At 38.0% G+C, this 16654-nt stretch overlaps 1 protein-coding gene across 1 annotated transcript in view; it reads right to left on the bottom strand.

Moving 5' to 3' along the window:
• The window catches only part of LOC135708749 (rab-like protein 6), a 376690-nt gene that overhangs the window by 277197 nt on the left and 82839 nt on the right, over positions 1-16654 (bottom strand). The window lies entirely within an intron of this gene.

The raw sequence follows: 16654 nt of genomic DNA, 5'->3' as shown, positions 1-16654 counted from the left end.
CCAAATTTTCGCGAGTCGGCAGGTTCTGCAGAAATGCCGCGAATACAACGTGCCCACACATCATTTGTTCATCGATTTCAAATCCGCATACGACACAATCGATCGAGATCAGCTATGGCAGATTATGCACGAGTACGGATTTCCGGATAAACTGACGCGATTGGTCAAGGCGACGATGGATCGAGTGATGTGCGTTGTTCGAGTATCGGGGACACTCTCGAGTCCCTTTGAATCTCGAAGGGGGTTACGGTAGGGTGATGGACTTTCGTGTCTGCTGTTCAACATCGCGTTAGAAGGTGTGATCAGAAGAGCTTGGATATACACGAGTGGCACGATATTCAGGAAGTCCATCCAGCTCCTTGGTTTCGCCGATGACATTGACATTATGGCACGGAACTTTGAGATGATGGCGGAAACGTACATCAGACTGAAGGCTGAAGCTAGACGGATTGGACTTGCCATCAACGCATCAAAGACAAAATACATGAAAGCAAGAGGTTCTAGGGAAGACAATGTTAGCCTCCCACCCCGAGTTCAGATTGACGGTGACGAAATCGAGGTGGTCGATGAGTTCGTGTATTTGGGCTCACTGGTGACCGCCGAAAATGATACCAGCAGAGAAATTCAAAGACGTATTATGGCAGGGAATCGTGCCTACTTTGGACTCCGGAGGACGCTCCGGTCGAATAAAATTCGCCGTCGCACGAAGTTGACTGTCTACAAGACGCTGATTAGACCGGTGGTCTTTTACGGCCACGAGACCTGGACTATGCTCGTGGAGGACCAACGTGCCCTTGGTGTTTTCGAACGGAAGGTGTTGCGTACCATCTACGGTGGAGTGTAGATGGATGACGGAACGTGGAGGAGGCGAATGAACTACGAATTGCACCAGCTGCTGGGAGAACCATCCATCGTCCACATTGCAAAAATTGGGCGACTACGGTGGGCTAGGCACGTCGTAAGAATGCCGCACGACGACCCAGTGAAAATGGTTCTAGAAAGCGACCAAACAGGAACAAGAAGAAGAGGCGCGCAGCGGGAAAGGTGGATCGACCAAGTAGAAGGTGACCTGCGGACCCTTCGCAGACTACGAGGCTGGTGAACTGTGGCCATGGATCGAGTAAAGTGGAGACGACTTCTTCGGACAGCAGAGGACAACAAGGCCTTAGCCTGATTGGTAAGGTAAGTAAGAAGCTATTGATTTTATAATGACAAAAACCAGATTAAAGCAGTACTTTAAATCTATTTGTAATTTTAACACATGACATGTAACTTGTAAAAAATGGTCTACATCTGATTGACGACAAAATAAATAAATAAATATTCCTAGGTATTTTCAGCTCACAGATCGATAAAATAAGCTTTTATCTAGCATACAATAATACAAACACAACAAGAAACGGTCATGTGCTCAAGTTATTAACGAGAGAGAAAGTCGACGAAGAGAATCGATCAATGTTATTTAGGACCTTTTTCAGCTTGATATGTAGTTCATATTTACAGCATGTTTACTATGTACGGCGAAGTCCCATAACTCTGCGGAGCACCTAATTCCGTGCATTTCGCCAAAATTTTGCAGTATTTTACAGTTTATCTTAATTGATATTTTTACCATGCACAAGTGGTACAATTTCTAATTATTTTAGAAATTTTCAAAACAGCCCGAAACTAGGCCTGCGCAGAATTATGGCCCTTTACGGCAGAATAAACACGTTCGGTGGGAAGCTACAAGATGCAACTCTCCAGATGCCACAAGCTCGGCAACAAATACAATGCGAATGGTGTGGAAAACTTTCACAACTTCTTGTTCAGATTTGATAGTCCTAAGAGTCTTAAGTTAGTGTTACATGGCCAAATCATAACGGTCGAAAAGTAACTAATCTTATCACGCAACAATTGATAAAACCAAACGAACAACGAGGGGAAGGGTTTAATGATTTTCAACCTGACTTCTTCTTGTAACATGTCGAACGGATCATGCTAAATGCGCATCAAAGTGTGACATATTTAATAGTGCAGTTATAATGCGAAAATGCTGCAATTCGTTTCTAAACTGGAGAAATAAGTAGGGGCTGTTTTTTCCACCGTTGACGATTCTTTTCCACTTTAATTTATAGGTGAATCATTTTTGCAATGATCTTCTCTTATTCGAAGACCATATTTTGATGCCTAAAAAAACAAACAGAAGCATTTAAAATAGCTGTTAAAGCTTAAAATATTAACACTGCAGTTTGCAAATAGTCACACAAAATCCTTGAAAATGTGTTTAGCAACGGTGGTAACAACCTAATGCACAATATAGGTTAAGTATTTTTAAGTATTTCCAATTATCTTAGGTATTTTTAAGAACTTTCTGAATATAACGCGAGAAATATAAAGATTAGAGTGGGATGCCCCTAGCTAAAATCTAATTAATGTACATATCCTAATTTAGAAATCCGTGCATGTCCATGTTTGCAAAAATGATTCATCAAAAAAATTTCCAGGTATTTGCGCAAATCGTCTGGTTTTTCAAAAGTGCCATTAGGTACGCTAAGTGACAAAATAAATTCCATCATATTTTTATATTTTCACCGTAAACGACAACTAATCTTCCAACAGACGGCAAAAAACTAATTCGTTTCCGTCTAATGACAGCTTTATTAACTGCCAACTAGAGGGCAAAATTACCCTCGGAATTGACAGCAACTAATAGACCGATCGAACTTACCCTACCGTTAGAAAAAGAACCGGTTATTAGAATTTTGATTTTCACCGCTGCCATCTACCCATTTACTGAACGCTAATGAAACGGCGAACAATTAATATGCAGCTTTTCTCACCTGATTGGCGGCGGTGGTTTCCACCCAATCCCTTTTTCCAGCATTTTCCCGGAAGAAGAATACGAAAAATCACACTCTGAAAGTGCCATGGAAGTGTGAAAAAGGCACGGGCTTACAAACATACGGGCGCCAGCATGCTCCAGCAGAAAAAAAAAAATGGTGAACATATTTTCGGACAAAAGGGCTGAGAATGAAAATTTTATGATTTCCTCACATCCTTAAGCAGCACTTGCTACACCACCACCACCACCACCATCGACTGTCGTCGCATCAGGGAAGCGAAAATGATTAGAGTTTTTTTTGTTTTTTTCGTTTGCGTTGTTGGCGAAAAGGACTTTCAAAGCGAGAACAATAAAGGAATTTAATGCCGGTGAATTCGAAAAGCCAAGAGTCACCAGTTTCGAGTGGTTGAGGGTGGGAAGGAAGGATGCTTTTTTCTCGAGTGCCTCCCCCTTTTGCATGGGAAACATGCTCTATATTTATCCTGGAACAGTGAAGTACGTTTTGTGTATGGGATTCTCTTCTTTTTTCTGATCCCGGTTGATCCCCGGTGTGTGTGTGTGTGTGTGGAGATCTTGACTCGCCTTGGTCCCTTTTTTCATTATTTAAACACAATTAGAACAATATAAGGGAAAAGAGCCGCAAGAAATAAAATTAACAAAAGCAATTGCACTTCAATCAGGGCTTTTATGACTCCATATGCTCCCTCTTCCTTTTTGTTATCAGCAACGGAGACATCCTTCCAGGAGGCCTATCCTCTGAACAGCGGGCATCCGTTTGTGTTAGAACATATTTGCTCGGCACTTCTCCCCTCCACCCCCCCCCCCCCTTCTTCCACGCACGTGGCTTGTTAACACGTGTTGGACCAGTGTGTGTGTGTGTTTCGCCCTGCGGCCTTTTTGAGTGCACCATATTGGTACGAAAGCGTTGCACCAGCGCACTTACATATTCTTCTTTGAATTTGCCCCCTGCCATCGAGCTTGCATCTTCCAATTGCAATAGGAGACAACATCCTTCCTCACAACAGCAGCAGCAGCTCCATCTCATATATGAGAAAATACCTCCAGGAAAAGAAACACTGTGAAAGGATGCCAGCAGTGACAACCCCCAGCCAATGCCCATCTCCCCCGATCTTTGTCTTTTGTTCGCTTCATTGGTTGCAGGTTAGAGGATAAAAAACGCCGTCACAGGACGAAGCCAGTCATAATAAGATTTCTGAATTCATACACGTAATTCCATAAACAAAAGGAAGTCCTCATCTCCACGAACATATACGTGTCTGTGATCCCGGGAAGTACACACAACAACTGCAGCAGTCTTCTCTATTGTTGTTGATTGTCCACGGGATGAAGAAAAAATCGTCGCTCACCGCGGAAGGTCCTTTCCTTTAGGTGGAAAAATAACAGCTTTCGCGAAATATGCAGCACCCGTAACAAGGTCCGTTAGATTGTAATGGTGCCGAAGAAGGATGCCTTTGATCGATGCTGTAAAGGAAGATGCTCTTTCTATTGTTCGCCGTGCTGATTACTTACTACAAAGGATGTGGAGGAAGGTGTCCTCTCCGTTTGATGACAGTTTGAGTTCACCGGAGGTGAACAAATTTGTCAGTTCTCTAATTGAGTAAAATATATAAACCATATTTATTGAGACAGGGACGAGCCATCATCCATGCCCCCACGCTGAAAGGCACAAGCTCAACATAGCAACAAATAGATTTTAATATTAAAACGAAGATGATGCACTTCAATCATGTCGAAAATCTCATCTAATTTTTATGGCCACCAAAATAAAAAAAAATGCAGTAAAAGCATGTTATGTCAGTTCTTGCACTGTATTAATGATATTTTTTTTCCTTATTACACCTTATTTTTGATACGATTGAAGTGCATCCACTTTGATGTGATATCAAAATATTTTTTTTTGCTGTGAAATTTCATCCCCGGACAAGTCATGAATGATCGTACAAGTGTTAGAATTACTATATTCATTTGGAATAAAACATAAATTAAGATGATTTGTTTTCGGGAATCAAACCCTCTCTTTAACTATCTCAACGTTACTCTTCTAAATGAATTTTCACAAGAACTTCATAACACAACGAATAAGCTTCGAAAACCAAGATGTGCTTCTGGTTTATGTCAATCTTTTGTAAGTTGATGCGCCATCTAGGTCATTTTGATAAATGTCATCTTGCTTTGGACCTGAGAAATGCCGACGATCTGATATGCAATTTTGTTCAACGCCTCAAGCCTCCAAGTTTCGATTATCGATTATCGATCATGGGATTTTGCCAAGGGGTAATCAACTCTGCACACTGTGCCGAAACACATCGTGGCACACTGATCGGCACGTCATGGCACACGATGACAAGTGTGACACAAAATATAATATAAATCGGCATCACTGTTATGCGTTAAAATTTTGCCAATCGTTGCTACTTTGTTTTCTTCAAAATAAGAGGGAAAGGGAAATTTTGTTGACATTGCCATTGCTATTTTTTGTCGATATTCTAGCGAAATGGTCCTCAATAATTATAAGATAATGTATAATTGACGAGACACTCCATGTCCTGATGCCTTTTGCGGAATGAACCTCTACAGAAAGTCCACACGGCTTTTGAGAGATGTTCATAGTTTCGAAAGAATTTTGTTTTTGGGGAAGTTCAAACGAATTAGTCAGAGTCACCATGCCACGCAAATTAGGCTTGAATACGTGTTACCCCCTGATGGCCATAGAATCCGGACCGAGAGCAAATTGTATGGGTGAGGAGAATTGTAGAATGCAGTTGTGATTGCATTTCATTGTGAGGACCACACAATGGTTGCTGCCGAGTAAACAGACGATCGTGTGAAACACATCGAGAGTGGTCTGCTTCTGTCGACAGCCGAGTGAACACTGATTTATCTTGAAATTTATGTTCTCAAAATTTTCCGTTTTTCATCTGCGAGAACTTGAAACTGTAAACAAATAAATCTCAAAAGTCATAACTGCAGGGATGCCAAACTCATGGGATACTGAGACTGATAGCTTGATTGCCATATTTAGGCACGTTCGGCACAACGAATGACCCAGCTTTCGGCACAGATAATGTACTCGGCACAGATTGAAATGTGCAGAGCTGAACACCCCTTGGATTTCGCACTTTTCAGGTGAAAATATCACTCCGCTTCTCGAAATGGTAGTGCGCAGAAGGCTCTGCCAGCGGACGGTTGGTTTTACTTTTGCTGTCAACAGATTTTGTGTGTTTTCCGCCTGCTTTTGGATCCATTTTCGATAGTTTTAATTGATCAATTGAATTGTGATAATCAGCCAATGAAGAATATTTAAAATAATTGTGAAAATACGTTGACAAAATATGTTTGTTTCGATGCTCCACCTGTGCACTATTTAATTTCTTATTGCTAGCGTTCTGTCTTCGGTACAATACCCGCGAAAGAAAGTTTTGAAGGCTACGCTCGGGTGTTTTCTGCTTCGTTTTCAGTTCTGAGTGTTTGTAGTGTAAGATTCGGTAAGATGCAGCTCCGGGGTAAAATGACTTTTTGGCGTTTAAATACCCTTTTTCCACCTTTCGATGATATATTAAGGAACATTGCTAGTTCAATGTTTAAACTAGCAATGCTGCATGCAGGATGGACATCCAACCGGGAAAAACAGAAATCCGGGAAAAATGTGGAAAAACCCAAATCGCACCGGGAAACATCATGTATACTCATCCCGAGTAACAATTTTGGTTTTATCATAGTCTTGCAGCGTATAATTTGGTCTTGAAGAATCCTTAAACCTTTAAACTTGCAATATTACCTTTTTTTGAGGCCCGCCAACACACCCCCACACCAAAGAGCTCACACTGAGAGCCCCCTGGTTGTGGACTCCTCGATAATATTTTTTTAACGTTACAAGAGAAAACATAAACAGCCGGCGCCGGTGGTGTAGTGGTAAGCGTGACTGCTTTCTAACACCCCAATGGGTCTGGGTTCAATCCCAGCCGAGGTCGGTGGGATTTTTCTGAGGCATAAAAATCTCTGGTCACGTCTTTCTTCGGAAGGGAAGTAAAGCCGTTGGTCCCGGCCCATGTGTGTTGAATGGGTGCGATATCCTACGCAGGTGTGGAAGCTGCCTTCCTGCACATTCGATTGCCGTCAATGGATGGCAATCGATGTCCGTCGGTGATTGGCACTAGATTGCGGAACAGAGACCGACGTTAAATAAAGGAATGAAGAAGAGAAAACATATTGACATATAAATATAACATTACTAATTTTAAAGGTGTGTGATGCAAAATAACAATCATTAACAAAGTTAGGATGTACCCAGTGCAACAAAGTTCCTTTGAAGGGATCCTCAACTCATAAACAATTCAATTAATTAATATACAATTTAATATCTTAAGCTTAGCGTAAAGAGTGTATTTTTTATAATTATAAATCGATAGTTGACACGAATTTATATCAAGAACTCGTTGATTTTGGATTTGTAGTATCGCTTTAAACTGGTTTTGAAAAGTAGTCGGTTGTTTAAGTTTTTCAAACATTCCGGAAGAGCATTGTACACAGATGGACCATAAAAAGAAATTCGTATTTGACCGAGGCATGTGGATGCTCTCAAGCGTATTAGGTTATTCGAATACCGAGTGTTATGATCATCATTTGTGATCGGTAAAATGAGGTTACGATGCATGTTGGGATTTTTAGAGCGAATCATATATAAACAAACAAGACTGTAACTTGTACAAACCGCGTAACGAGAGAATACTGTGCGAATTATTTGCGTAGAGTTGAAGAGTGGAAAACAATTGTGGAAGATGAATTTTATGCACCTTTTTTGCAATACTTGCAATTTTTTAGTTAAGCATTGCAAGCATGTCCCCAAACGATGATTAAGTACTGCAGATGAGAATGAATACAGCCATGATAAAAAGTTAGAAGTGCGTTCCTAGGCACACATTTACTAAGACGATACATTAGGCCACATAGAGATGATACTTTGCGTTGTACATGTTCTATATGATCCCCCAAGAGAGCGTAGGATCTAATACCAAGCCCAAATATTTAAAACTTGATACTTTCTCTATTACGTTAGACCCAATTGACGGACTGTTGTGTGGAGATTTTTTTTCCTTGGTGAGTGGAACACCATATATTTAGTCTTTGATACCTTTCATTTAAAGTAAGTTAGTATCAAAGTATCTCATGAGTACCTGTAAACCATCGTTTATACAGGAAACGATAGATGCAGTATCCTGATTTGGGTAAAAAAGTGCTGTATCGTCAACAAATAATTTAGCTATTCCCTTAAGAGGTAAATTTCTTATATTGTTTATATAGATAAGAAATAAGAGAGGCCCAATAATACTACGTTGTGGAACCCCTATATTTACTGATCGGAGAGAGCTCTGTGCTTCTTTATATACCACAAACTGTTTCCTATCACTCAAATAACTACGTATAATGTCATTAGCCAATCCACGTATGCCATAGCTTTCTAATTTTTGCAGAAGAATATTGTGATTCAGGGTATCAAATGCTTTTTTTAGGTCAATAAAGAGGCCTCCTACGATACATTTATTATCTATTTTATTCAATAAAAAAACTAGCTCGACTATTGCTGTAGAAGTACTACATCCTTTCCGAAACCCGTATTGAAATGTATACAAAACATCAAATTTGTTCAAGAAATTGACAAGTCTATTTCCTAGCAATTTGTTGAAAAGTTTATTGACTGTAGACAGTGTGGAAATATGACGATAATTACAAGGATTAGACACATCGCCGGCATTAAAAATAGGCACCACTCTTCCCTTATCTCATTATACAATTGAAAACTTGAGTAAAAATATTTGCAAACTCATTGAGGTTATGTTTGATGATACTTGCTGGAAGATTATCAGGGCCACAGCTTTTTTAGTATTTAGATCATTAATCAAGGAAGAAACCTCAATTATATCAGAAGGTTTGAAAAAAAAATAGTATGCTCTAGGCGACTTACAGTACTCAAAGAATTTAAATAATTTTTTTCGAATACTACTAGCAAGATTAGCTCCAATGTTTGAATAGAATTGGTTAAAAATTTCACAAATTTCTGAACAATTTGATGTTTTATGTCCATCATATTGAAGTTCAATATTTGGAGCATGTTTTTTTCCTTCCCAATATTCCATTTAAGTTTTTTCAAACCTTGGCACTACTTGTGTCCTCAAATAATTTTATGAAATAATCATTTTTACATCTTTTTTAGCAATATCAGTCTTTTTAGTTATATGTTTCAACATTTCTTTCAGATGATCATTATAAGGATTTTTCCTTTCCTCTTTTCAAATATTTGTTTTTAAGTTTTATCCATTGCTACGTATGATAGTTAAGCCAAGGACAATGTTTAGTTTTAACATTCACTCGTTCAGTTTTCAGCTTGGTGCATTGTGCCAATAAATCATTATAAGCCGTTTTTATAGCGATAATGGAATCATTAACATCTTCGGAGCAAACGAAACCATTTAAAAAACCAGTAAAGAGTTGATTAAGTTTGTAGTTATCTAAACATTTTTTGGTTAACACGATATGTTCTTTTGGATTGCTTATTCTGAAGGATGAAACAATTACTGAGTGATCACTGATATCCGAATGAATTGTATCATTTTTTGTACAAGAAGTATCCTCTTTTCGTCAAATAACATGGTCTTAGAATACTTAGAATCAGTCAACTTATATCACATACACCATTATAATCATCTGTTTACAACTTTCATATTATGGTAGGTAAAGTATCAAAAATCCTCAAAATTGCAACAACTCTATACGTTTCATTCACTCGCAATCTGTTCCGTTATTCCTACCACTACCACTATAGCTTACAGATTAAAGTTTAAGAATGGTGTCATTGGAAAAAAAAGTGTGAATTCTTTTGCTACGGTTTTCCGAGTGTAATAAATCTAGTATAAAGCCTATTTTTCCACTTTGGGATTAGGACATCGTAGAATACCGTGGTTAGTCTGTAAAACATAAAGACTTGAATCCATACCTCTAAAACCAAAGTCTTGAGCAGTCTTGTAAGCGGTCACGGTAGTCGACACATTTTCTGTGATAATCGACTGCTTTTGCCTCCGACACTTGGAAAACAAGCTATCATAGTACAGTACCAAACTCAAATGTCATACGACAGGCTCTGTCATATGACACTGTCGCCGAAGACCGTCACGAATGTATGTATTTTAGTTTTTCTCATAATAAGAGCTGCTGATGTTGTGTTTGTGTGAATTCTGAAAATAGCAAGCAATGATGTCCTAGGAATAACATTTCTGATTAGAAATGGTTTAATTTACACCAAATTGAGGAATTAGAACGAAATTACTCATGTCATATGATAGTTATTTGATAATTTTCTCTTCTCTCGAATGTTATTCTACCGGTTGTGTTGTGTGAGAGAGACGACGGTAGAGCATGAGTGTAGGAATAAAAACAGACTGTCGCGCACGACAACGAAGCGAGTGTAGTAAAAAACGTCAACAGTTTCAACCCCTGGTCTTGAGTTCAAATCTCACCCGGATATGGCACGAATAATCCAAGAGTGTTAAAGTGACTATAACATCTGAACTCTAGAAATTTTGGAAAACCTTACAAACCAAACCAATGATATTGTGGGGCTTCACGAAGGTTTACTCATTCTATCATTAATTCGAATCATCGTATGCCTTTTTGAGTCGGCCGAGCATCAAGATAAGATATCCGGGATGATTTGGATAGTCTAACAATGTTTTTTTTTTAACACTGGAAATAATTTTAAATTATGTTATGATTGTCCGTGAAGTACATGGCTAGTTTCTGCACCTTGACTTTGGTGGGAGGGATTAAGGTCATGTCATAATGGAGCGTTGGAGACGGTGGGTTTATAGCCGGCATCTCTAGCTCATGTCGTGGCAGTTTGCCGTAATGGGCGGGCGCTGTGGATTAGTGAACCTGTCGTCTCTGATGAACTATATGGCTTAAGAGAACAAAAGTTCTAGCCGCTAGTGACAGTATCACACCTGTATATATTTTATTCGATAGCCATGTCGCAGCACGTTTATGTAAAGGCACTTACTTTGGGCTTGGGTGTGGTACTAGCGAAATAGGCCACAAGTCTTTCTTATTTTATTTTGACACATATAGTTTGATTTAGTTTTGAAAGGGAAATATACTCTTCGACAGGGTTGCCTTCACTCACTTCGCTGTAAAGGGTGTTTTTCGGGTTTGTAGAACCATTGGACGCTATAGTGGTATTTTGTACTTATCAGATGCAGGAAGAGGTTGGGAGGTATGTGTTTGACACATGGAGCTTGTCGGTTTCACTTTCGATGCGTTTCAGTCGGCGAGTTTTTCGACTCGTGAGCTTTCACTCAGTGAGCGCTCGCGAGTCGTAGAATCGCTGATTGTGACGCGCTGGAAGAGATGGTGACGAGTTTTGTGTGCCGGGCACGTTGTTTTTCAGACCTTTCTTGTGGCTTACCATTTTCGGTTCTAATGATTTTATAGTTCCGAAAAACATTTTTTTATGGCGGATGAGTGGCAGTTTGGGGCAACCCTAAGTTTGCACCTTTAGAATTGATAAAACGATCCATAAAATATTGAAAAACGTTCCATTAAAAACATCCAAATGATCCATAAAACATCGGAGAAAATCCCTAAAAAAGTGTGGATGATCCATAAAAAATATCAATATTATCAATATTTTATGTAAAATTTAGCAACACAATTGTAAAAATGTACCACTAAATTTCTAAATAATGAGCATTGGAATTGTACGAATTACCTATAAACATATTGTAATTGATCCATAAAACATTCAGCAATAAACCTTAAACTAAAGAAAGTGATCCATAGAAAATCAAGTTTGCACACTTAAAAATATATTCATGATCCATAAATTAGACGTATATTATTCATGTTTAGGACACTATTTTTTTTAAATTTTGATCCATAAACCTTGAAAAATTGCTCCACTGCTTATCTACTTATATTTACTGTCCTGCCCGTGTATTTAAGGCAGATGTGCGAAGCGACGCGACGAGCAAGCGTCTAGAATTAGCTTCCAAAAGAAGATTCTATAATAATATTCTTAAGAAGCTTACTATGGAAGCTTCATTTAGAAACTTTTTAAGAAGCTTATTCTAGACGCTCGCCCATCGTTCTGCTCTTCTGACAAAAAAAAAACACGGGCAGAACAGTAAACCTGAGTAGCTACGCAGTAATGTAGCAATTTTCCAAGGTTTATTGATCAAATTAAAAAAAACATATGTATATAGACCGAGGGGGGCGACTCTAGCTACGATGCAGGAAAAATTGTGTTTTGTTTCGGCTAGCTGCGCACACGCTGAGTAGATAGAAAGAAGATTGATGACGATTCTGAAGATTTCCTGTTAAAAGATGAGGCCCGATGCAAGTAGATGCGAGAAATGAAAGAATATTTTTCGAAGATTGATTCGCTAGTGGTAGATCTGTTGAGCATCTAGAATTGAGATTTGGATGTGTCGCCCCCCTCGATATAGACTATAATTTGAACACATCAAAATAAGCACGTCTACCAACAACTGGAACACCTACCCTAGGTATGATCCATAAAATTAACATTAATTTTTCATTTTTTCTTAAGAAGATCATTATAGAAGCTTCTTTTGGAAGCTTATTCTAGACGCTTGACCATCGCTCCGCACATCTACCTAAAAACACGGCAGGACAGTAAATCTAAGTAGTTAAGCAGTAATGGAGCAATTTGTCATGGTTTATGGATCAAAATTAATAATACAGTGTTCAAAACGTGAATAATATACGTCTAATTTATGGATCATGGCTGTTCGGAATATCGGGATAACCCTGTACCGCCAAACTCAGTGACAACCCTGTGGGAGATTCAGAGAGCTACGGTAACGGTCGCTGTCAGAAATGAACTCACAGTTCCGTTGAACCAAACATTAAATAGGTCGGAGTATCAACGAGAAAAAAAAAGAGGAAAAGAAGATACAATTCCAAACCATCTAAAAAATGTTTTACAGCTAAATTATTTTAATCGCCTAAATTTGTCAATACACCTATCGTTTAATTAAATTGTAGTTATTTGTAGTGAACTAGCTACCAACAATCAATACAAAACTAACGATTTTAAATTGGCTCACTACTTGACTTGCCTATTGGTCCCAAGCAAATCGATTAACGTACCCCATTCTAGTCAAAATTCTAGTACTACACAATATTTGTTTTAATTCGCTATGAAAGTTTGACAGGTAAAATGAGGGGTTCGTGGATTTTCTCGTGTCTGGTCTAGGGATTCATCCAGGCTGACCTCATTGGTACTTCCTTTTCCAGATTCGGTTGCGGCATCCTCGCTCTATTATTTCTGCTAGGTGGTTTCTTTGGGACAGACTTCTTGGTTCCTTTTTCCACCTTCAGCATATTTGTGCACTTAGAGCACGTCTACGGAACCTCCTTTACAGCTGTTGTCTTACCAGCACAACTATAATGGGTCCAGAAATCTCAGACATCACACTGGACCATATCATCTACGTCGTCGTGGCCTTCACAAAGCGTACAGTTTCTATCGCTGTTCTGTTCTTCACTCAACGGTGGTGTTGATCCTTCTGACATTTTGAGGTTATATCCGATGTTGTTCTTCAAGAATGTTCGGATTAATGAAAGCAACTTCCTCAGAGCAGTCTCGTTTTAGACAGCTTGAAGCTGAAATAGGTTTTATTATAAGCATTAAGATTGGCTTTGATTTTATATTAGTTTAATAAAACCTATTTCAGCTTCAAGCTGTCCAAAACGAGACTGCTCTGAGGAAGTTGCTTTCATTAATACGAACATGGCTATATTTTTAAGTGCGCATACATGATTTTTTATGGATCACTTTCTTTAGTTTAAGGTTCACTGCTGAATGTATTATGGATCAATTGCAATATATTTATGGGTAATTCGTACAATTTCAATGCTCATTCCTTAGAAATTTAGCGGTACATTTTTACAATTGTGTTGCTAAATTTTACATTAAATATGGATCATATTGATATTTTTTATGGATCATTCACACTTTTTTAAGGATTTTCTCCGAAGTTTTATGGATCATTTGGATGTTTTTTATGAAACGTTTTCCAATATTTTATGGATCATTTATTGGTATTTATGTTCAAAAGTATGTTTGCCGCAGTTTGGACTTCCAGTGGTACACGGGCAGTGTTGGCAGAAAAAGTCATTTTTGGCATTTAATTCAAACCATAAATATTTGAACAGATATAACTTTTTTAGAGACATCCTAGCACCGTACTTCCTTCGCAAAGTTGTAGGCACTATCTGGACTATATTTGTGTCTGGTTAGTTGCATGATTTCAGCAAAATTGTGATCTCTAAGAATAAAATGCTTTACCAAACTAATGTCCATACCATTTTTAAACGCAATGCGGAAAGCAGGATTACAACCAATCGTCACAAATTTTTACACAGTTGTTTGGGACCCCTAATTCAACCAAAACCGGGATGTTCTCGTTTGGTCAAGTAAAGTTTGCTTTTTTCGATATAACGGTGACGAGTGTACCCCATTAGGCATAAACACGTTAGGCATACGGACGTTAGGCATAATGGACGTTAAGCATAAAGTCATTAGGCATAATGGACGTTAGGCATAATATACGTTAGGCATAATGGACGTTAGGCATAAAATTCCTTACTGCTGTGCAACTCTAGAAACCTGTTTCGAGCATGGTAAACAATGCTTAAATTAGGCTAAGCGTTGAATAAAAAATGATACAAGTTAAACAAACATAGTTTATTTAATAAGCACAGTTTGGAATCCATTATTTATCATATCAAAAGTGACGCAGCTACATATTTACTTAGATCCAAGATTAGTAGCGATAGTGGTTAAGTAATCTGGCAATGAAAACTCAGCACAGTTTCGAACTATATCTTGAAATCAATCGCATCTAGAAATAAAAAAAATCACACGTTTGTTGTAATATTTTCTTACACACATATTGCAATTGTCAAAGAAGAAAAGGTTTTCCTCAAAGAACAGCTCATGAAATAAAGAATGGTGAATTCTGTGATTTTTTATTCAATAACAAAAAAAAAACAGCTAAGGTTTTCATTTTCTAAATTAAATAAGGTTGAATAAAACATAATGCCAAAGAACAGCTCATGAAGTGAAGAATGGTAAATTCTGTGGTTTTTCATTCAATAGCAAAAAAAACATACCTGCTGCTTCCAGGATTCCCTGCCATACTTTTCGATACAACGATTCTGTTTTTGTTATCATCAGAATGAAAACTAGCGGAACTGTCTGCTGATGTGAGGGAGCGATACTTCCATGAACAGTGACAAGTTGCCGAAACAAACAAGGAACTGTGGCAAACGTATCAACTTTGCCTGTCCAAGACGTCGCAAGTTTTCATGAGTTCCAAACAGGGTGCCTTCCATTCATTTTGACTAAAAAAATGTTTTATGAAATTATGGAATAATAAGATATTATGATGATATTTTGTATATGTAAGTAATAAGAAAAGATTGTAAAGTTTGTGTTTCACACATCAAACCTGCAAAGTTAGCTTTGACAGAGTCACAATGAACGTTTTTCTGATCGCCTCTTCGCGAAGAGTGAAGAGCGAAGAGTGGGTGAGATAAATTACAAAATCGCTTATTGCGACTCTCATGTAGCAAAATTGGCAGGTATTTTGTGTCAAACACAAACTTAACAATCTTTTCTTGTTATTCACATAATCAAAATATTTTCATAATATCTTATTATTCCATAATTTCTTAAAACATTTTTTTAGTCAAAATGAATGGAAGGCACCCTGGTTCCAAAAATTAAGGCTCTTTCATTATTGTCACCGAAGTCAGCAATCATCCTTCTGGAATTCATCGGGTAGATTATGCCTAACGTCCATTATGCCTAGCGTCCATTATGCCTAACGTCATTTATGCCCAACGTCCATTATGCCTAACGACCGTATGCCTAACGTCGTGTACCCAACGGTGACCCACCCTACTATACAGTATTTTTTTTCCTTGATTTGTTTTCCGTTCATCTTGTTTTCCGTGCTGAACACCAATGCTTGCGACGCTAGAGAGGCAGCTCCCGCGCCTGAACCCTACATATCGACCCATCAACTCAAATAATAATGCTGATTTTTTTAACACTCTTAACACGATGCCTCCGGTAAAATGTGTAACGGCTAATTGACATTGTTTGAAAAATCATTACTCAGCAATTTATCAATAGATTTTAAAACTATTGATACCGAATAACTCTTTAAAGTCTGCAGTGTCAAGTGTCGTCAATAGATTCCTTAATAAATGGCTGAGCTATGATTTTTCAAACATTGCACGTTTGCCGTTACACATTTTACCGGAGGCATCGTGTTTTGAGTTTTAACCACTCCAACACGAAAGGGGCCACCATAATGACGAAATAAAAAAAAAAACACGTGTCTAACATTTTTTATAAGGAAAAAATTACATATTGTTACGAAATTATAAAATCCACTGTCACTTTTTTTTTGTCTATGGAATGCTGTAAATAATACGTTATGAGCATGCGCATGAGCACGATTGACCACCCGCAGTTGCTACTTTGTTATTGCTGATCATCTTTAATTACACAGAGATACTTGGAATTTTTGTCAATTTTCAAGTGATAAAAATTTCTAATAATAAAAAAAATGTTATTTTTTTTTATTCAATTTTTAATTCAGATATTTAAATGTTTATCACTTTTACTAATAGCTATACCTATTACATAATATATAAATACTATTGTTATCAAATACATTTTATCGAGAACTGCTCAGTGTTAAGTTTGGCCTGATTTAAGAG

This window comes from Ochlerotatus camptorhynchus, unplaced genomic scaffold (assembly GCF_037179485.1).
Source record: "Ochlerotatus camptorhynchus isolate MF236.1 unplaced genomic scaffold, CSIRO-AGI_Acam_v1.1 ptg000334l, whole genome shotgun sequence".
Lineage (NCBI taxonomy): Eukaryota > Metazoa > Arthropoda > Insecta > Diptera > Culicidae > Ochlerotatus > Ochlerotatus camptorhynchus.
This window is presented reverse-complemented; position numbering and strand designations above follow the sequence as displayed.